General features: G+C 43.3%; 1 long non-coding RNA gene across 1 annotated transcript; it reads left to right on the top strand.

Moving 5' to 3' along the window:
• Positions 1-1,223: 1,223 nt before the first annotated feature.
• Positions 1,224-6,213, top strand: LOC307226961. The gene is made up of 2 exons (XR_013843743.1): positions 1,224-1,321; positions 5,978-6,213. It is a non-coding gene; the product is annotated as an uncharacterized lncRNA (long non-coding RNA).
• The last annotated feature ends 861 nt before the right edge of the window (positions 6,214-7,074 follow it).

Below are 7,074 nucleotides of genomic sequence, written 5' to 3'. Positions count from 1 at the left end.
TTCTTTCCATTGATATATAATTTTATGGTATTACTCAAAAATAAAGTGGTGTTATGAGCCATCAAACCTCAGAAATACACTTCTCCCTAAAGGTTTCCACAATTTTGGCCACTAGTATATGTCCAGCAGTGCAGTCCAAATCAACAATCTGTTAGGAGGAGCGAGATTGGATGCAACAAATTATTGGACTTTCCCAGCTCGGCCTGGGCCTAAGTCGACCCGGCCAGAAGAATTTGCACTGGCATAAGTTCCACCCCTGAAAGGGGGTGTTTTAAGGATGGGGTTAGGAAAAGGCAAGGAGAGACTTAACACCTGTTCCAACCCCCTTTAGACTTTGTCAGATGATCTAGTAAAGGGACCCCTGACCATTAGGTCCAGTCGTGGCCGACTCTGGGGTTGCGGCGCTCATCTCGCTTTACTGGCCGAGGGAGCCAGCGTACAGCTTCCAGGTCATCTGGCCAGCATGACTAAGCCGCTTCTGGCAAACCAGAGCAGCGCATGGAAACGCCGTTTGCCTTCCTGCCGGAGCAGTACCTATTTAATTACTTGCACTTCATGCTTTCGAACTGCTAGGTTGGCAGGAGCAGGGACTGAGCAACGGGAGCTCATCCTGTCGCGGGGATTCGAACCGCCAACCTTCTGATCGGCAAGCCCTAGGTTTAACCCACAGCACCACCCGTGTCAGATGATCTAACAACCTGGTAAATCCTAGCCAGCAAAAAGGAAGAATTCAAAATTATCCATATACCCCATGAATGGAGTTTGGAATAGTTGTAACATAAGCCAATGTAAGTTGGGGGGGGGGGCTTGTTATATGCCTGCTGCCCACGCCACATGCCTGCACTGTATTTGTCACCTAAAATCAGGTTACAGTGGTACCTCGTGTTAAAAACTTAATTCGTTCTCGAGGACTTAAAAATAATTTGGTAAGTTGTCCTTGTTTCTCAATTTGATCCTTTCACATGGTTTTGTATGTTCTGTGATATTTTGTGCCGTTATTTTTATTGATGAGAGTTTAGTACAGTGGCACTTCGGGTTAAGAACTTAATTCATTCTGGAGGTCCGTTCTTAACCTGAAACTGTTCTTAACCTGAGGTACCACTTTAGCTAATGAGGCCTCCCACTGCCGCTGCGTTGCCGCCGCACAATTTCTGTTCTCATCCTGAAGCAAAGTTCTTAACACGAGGTATTATTTCTGGGTTAGCAGAGTCTGTAACCTGAAGTGTCTGTAACCTGAAGCATCTGTAACCCGAGGTACCACGGTACTATTAACAAGCTGCCCCACAGCTTCAAAGAAGAGGACTGCATGTATATTGTAAACGTGAGGTTTCCTTCCATCTTTGATACGAGGTGTGGGGAACTGTTCTTTGGGCACCAAAAGTTTGGGAATCTATCTTAGAATAAGGGCTGGGGCCCTTCCCAAGAAAGGATAATAGACTTTGCATAAGCTAAACTATAATGTCTATTTTTTTTTAAATAATAATATTTATTAAATTTTGTATAACCAATAAAAAACATACATAATAACATAATATTTTCCATTATCCACATTTCATTCTCAACTTTGGACTTCCTCACATCTCTTGTTCCTGCTTTCTAAACATAAATTTTACCAGCAAATTATTAACTTGATTTAATTCATATAATATAATTTTCCAATATTTAATGTCTCAATTTTTGGGGTTTAACATACTCTTATTGAAGCTTAATCATAAAATATTACTTATCCCAAATTTATCTTTTCATCTTCCAATTGAATTTAAATTTATATTCTTTATAACTAGTTTGTTGAAGCCATGTTTTTGCTAATCTTACATCTTTCTTAACAATCATACAATTTACAATATTTTTGTAGATAGTCCTTGAATTTCTTCCAGTCTTCCTCCACCAGTTCTTCTCCCAGGTCTCGGATTCTGCCCGTCATCTCCGCCAGTTCCATAAACTATAATGTCTAATGTATCTTATCAGGAGCAATGTAGCTACCAAGACAAAAAAAGGAGTAAATGGGTCATTGGTTACAAACAATGTTGAATAGGTTTAGTCTTGAGGTTTTGATCCAGAAAACAGCCATTGTAATTTGCATGAGAGAGGTCAAAGAGATGCTGTGGTTACAATAGTTAATGGCTTTGCTATAGCTAAGCAGAGCTACAAATATCCAATGGCCACATTCTCTCAAGTACCTTGTTCACGCTGCTATAAAAATGTTTATTGTTAGTAGCACGAAATGGCTGAACTCAAACTACTTCATTAGCTAAGAGGGGAAATGGAAAGGATTTTGGAGGCTACATGATGCAGCAAGACAAAAATCAGAATAAAGATGACTTATGTGCTTTTAGCCTTTAGTAGACCATTAGGTGATGAATGTTCATCTGTAGTCTCTGACGAGCTTCAAAATCACACAGCCAGGAGCAAGTTCCTTCCTGAGTCATTTAAGCAATATTTGATAGCACTGCAACAAATCATAAGATTAACTCCTGGATAGTACTTATATTGCCTTCAGCAAGTGATAAATGCATGCCTTCCTGGCCCAATAAGGATAAAGAATTTTTATTTAGAATTGCCTGCCAACTGGCGATCAAAAGCTGGTAAAAAAATAAGAATTGTTCAGATTCTGATTTAATGGTTCTTAAAAGAAGCAGATTGGGACGTGGGTGGCACTGTGGGTTAAACCACAGAGCCTAGGACTTGCCAATCAGAAGTTCAGTGGTTCGAATCCCCGTGACGGTGTGAGCTCCCGTTGCTCGGTCCCAGCACCTGCCAACCTAGCAGTTTGAAAGCATGTCAAAGTGCAAGTAGATAAATAGGTACCGCTCCGGCGGGAAGGTAAACGGTGTTTCCGTGCACTGCTCTGGTTCGCCAGATGCAGCTTAGTCATGCTGGCCACATGACCCAGAAGCTGTACGCCAGCTCCCTCAGCCAATAAAGCGAGATGAGCGCCGCAACCCCAGAGTCGGTCACGACTGGACCTAATGGTCAGGGGTCCCTTTACCTTTGTAAAAGAAGCAGATATATATCAAACATTATTGGTAGGTAAGGACCCACAGAGCTGAGAGTTGATAAGCAAATGTGATTATATTTATCAAGTATTAGACAGTGAGTATGGGTGGGTCTCGTTACAAAACATTAATGGTTTCTCATTTGCTTATAGACTGTACTCATGATAAATTCAGTCTGGGAGTATTCTGTATTCCAGTTATCTCTACTTCACACCCAGTTAACAGGGCATATACTCCAATGTGTATACATGCATCTTACAATTAATCCTGAATGCGGCAGCTAGACTGGTGACTGGGAGTGGCCACTGAGACCATATAACAGCAGTCCTGAAAGACCTCCATTGGCTCCCAGTACATTTCCAAGCACAATTCAAAGTGTTGGTGCTGACCTTTAAAACCCTAAACGGCCTCGGCCCAGTATACCTGAAGGAGCGTCTCCACCCCCATCGTTCAGCCTGGACACTGAGGTCCAGCTCCAAGGGCCTTCTGGTGGTTCCCTCGCTGCGAGAAGTGAGATTACAGGGAACCAGGCAGAGGGCCTTCTCGGTAGTGGCATCCACGCTGTGGAACACCCTCCTATCAGATGTCAAGGAAATAAACACTATCTGACTTTTAGAAGACATCTGAAGGCAGCTGTGTTTAGGGAAGTTTTTAGTGTTTGATGTTTTGTCACTTTAAAAAAAGTTATTATTAATATTCTGTTGGGAGCTGCTCAGAGTGGCTGGGGAAACCCAGCTGGATGGGTGGGGTATGTATGTATGTATGTATGTATGTATGTATGTATGTATAAATAAATAAATAAATAAAATCATCATCTTACATTCTTAGGCGACTTCATGCATCTGGGGGAGCAGGATGCCGCAATAGTGTAATTTCACTTTATTGGTAGCATTTTAGGCAGCAAGAAGCATTTTACAACCAGATTGCAGTGAAAATGGTTCTCCTGTTACTCCCTGGAGATCTCTACAGTTTGCAACATAAATCAGCATGTGTTTCCAGGGACTACTCCATTTTTCAGATAATGATCTAAGGGTTGCAAGTGTGTTTTGCCACACAAACACTCCCTTTCATGGATGGTCAGGTAGCGATAGCACCACCAAGTAGTAACAGGGTAAAGTCATTTTTCCCAAAGTATTACACATTCCCCTGGGTTTCAAAGGGTGCGTGACATATTTTTTAATCGTGATTTTTTTAGCTGCAAAAAACAATTCAAAGATAAAGTATTATTATTATTAAAACTACCCCCAAATAATCTTTGCCCAAGACTAAGCTCTCAAAATAGGTGCACAATATGTAAGTTTGGAAGCACCGGGGTAAGGGATTCACAGTTATGTAGCACATGCCTCCAGATATTACTGTGGTATTTGAAAACCATCAACCAATTTGCGCTGCACATTCTTAAAATGTGGCAGGCTTGCCAAAGCCCGCATAAACCACACTTCAGAGACTGATCTAGGAACTAGCCACCATGTCATTTGAACCTTTCCTATGTGCTAGAAATAATAATAATAATAATAATAATAATAATAATAATAATAATATATTTATACCCCGCCCACTCTGAGCGGCTTCCAACAGAATATTAAAATACAATAGTCTATTAAACATTAAAAACTTCCCTAAACAGGGCTGCCTTCAGATGTCTTCTAAAAGTCTGGGAGTTGTTTTTCTCTTTGACATCTGGTGGGAGGGTGTTCCACAGGGCAGGTGCCACTACCGAGAAGGCCCTCTGCCTGGTTCCCTGCAGCTTTGCTTCTCGCAGTGAGGGAACCACCAGAAGGCCCTTGGCGCTGGACCTCAGTGTCCGGGCAGAACGGCGGGAAATATTCCAACACTCCCCATATTTATCCTGCAAGTTTTTTTTGTGCTTGGCTTTTTAATAAGTAGAAGTGATACAGGTGGAAATGATTTCTTTCAATATTCTGAAGAGCGACAGCAGAGCATTTCCTAGCCACAGAAGCAAACAAGTGAGACCTGCAACAAAATGTTGGAACAATGAGCTCTCCTGGTTGGCGCTCCAGCCAAGCCCACCCTCATCCAGCATAATCCATCAGAGTTCTTTGCGCATTTTTCTAACAGTCAATATTTAATGTCCCTCCATTTCAGAGGAGGGAGTCTTTTTAAAAATTGTACTTCTACAAACTTACTTCTTTTAAATGTACCTCTGGAAGCCTCCAAGCATGCTTCTGTTTCCCTCTTGAGTTTTTGACTGTGCTATTGGCTACGTATGGATCTGCACTGACAGAACTAGTTCACTATTAGCCTATAGGCCTAGGAGACTGCCTGATGTGCCATAAGCCCAGGAGCTCCCACTTCAGGAAAACATCCTTACATATTTACTTTCTGGTGCTCCCTGCACCTCTAGAGGAGACACACCGAGGGGCTCCTCACTACGAGGTTTAAGAGTGATCTCTGCTCCCTGTTTTCTAAAGGTAAAACCTCACATATATATTCCTTTTTGCAAGTGTGACTAATAATAATAATAATAATAATTTATTATTTGTACCCCGCCCATCTGGCTGGGTTTCCCCAGCCACTCTGGGCGGCTTTCAACAAAGATGAAAGATACACTAAAATATCACATATTAAAAGCTTCCCTGAACAGGGCTGCCTTCAGATGTCTTCTGAATATCAGGTAGATGTTTATCACTTTGACATCTGATGGGAGGGCGTTCCACAGGGCGGGTGCCACTACCGAGAAGGCCCTCTGCCTGGTTCCCTGTAACTTGGCCTCTCGCAGTGAGGGAACCGCCAGAAGGCCCTCGGAGATGGACCTCAGTGTCCAGGCTGAACGATGGGGGAGGAGACGCTCCTTCAGATATACTGGACCAAGGCCGTTTAGGGCTTTAAAGGTCAGCACCAACACTTTGAATTGTGCTCGGAAACGTACTGGTTTTCTATATGCACTCAGAGTGCATGCAGTCTCTTTCCTTGTCTGTCCCCTTCTCCCCCAGCAATTTCCTTTTCCATACTTTTCCCAGGGTCTGTCTGAGGTAAAGTTGGTTTCCAGCCTATTTGGCTGCTGCTTAGCCTGGATAAGACTTGCGCAAGATCAGCTGAGAGAGAAAAACAAGTAGAGGAAATGGAGGAGGTTATAATTGCTTCCTGGACCAAGAGAATGCACCCACCTTTTGTTTCTCAGTGAATCAGCTTTGCTGAATATTTAGCTTGGTGTGCTTGGCTTTTTTTCAACAATAAACTAAAACTGCCGGAGCTACATTCCCTACAACAAGTGTCTTGGGAAAGAATAATAGTGTCTAAAAGCAGCAGCCCCCCAAATCCAGTTCATCAGTGTGCATACTTAAACTCTTCCTGCCCCATACCTCCTCAAAACCAATGTGTACATTTGGTAGGGATGCGGGTGGCGCTGTGGTCTAAGCCACTGAGCCTCTTGGGCTTAACGAACAGAAGGTTGGCAGTTCGAATCCCCGCAACGGGGTGAGCTCCCGCTGCTCTGTCCCACCTCCTGCCAACCTAGCAGTTCAAAAGCACACCAGAGCAAGTAGATAAACAGGTGCTTTTGTGACATCACAAGAAACCCACAGCCAATGGCAACAGCTGAGGAGGCATCATCTTCATTGCTTTGAGCCTCACAATGGCGGGGGGACCTATCAGTGGTTGTGTGCTTGTTTATTTGGGACATGGGTGGAGCTGTGGTCTAAACCACTGAGTTTCTTGGGCTTGCCGATCAGAAGGTCAGCAGTTTGAATCCCTGCAATGGGGTGAGCTCCTGTTGCTCTGTCCCAGCTTCTGCCAACCTAGCGGTTTGAAAGCACGCCAGTGCAAGTAGATAAATAGGTACCACTCTGGCGGAAAGGTAAATGGCATTTCCGTGTGCTGCTGTGGTTCTTAGCTGTTCAGTGGCAAGCTACTTTTGAAGTTGTAGCCCTTAACTGTCATGAATAGTTCTGTCCTCAGAAATGGAGAAATCTACATTGCTCAAGTTAAGAGAGAGATTTTGTTGGAGTTGAGCAAGAGGGAAAGTAAAAAAGGTAAAAAGGTAAAGGACCACTAGATGCTTAAGTCCAGTCAAAGGCGACCATAGGGGTGTGGTGCTCATCTTGCTTTCAGGCTGAGG

Source organism: Podarcis cretensis (assembly GCF_951804945.1).
Source record: "Podarcis cretensis genome assembly, chromosome: 11".
Lineage (NCBI taxonomy): Eukaryota > Metazoa > Chordata > Lepidosauria > Squamata > Lacertidae > Podarcis > Podarcis cretensis.
The sequence above is the reverse complement of the archived record's forward strand: the minus strand, read 5'-3'. Positions and strand labels throughout refer to the sequence as shown.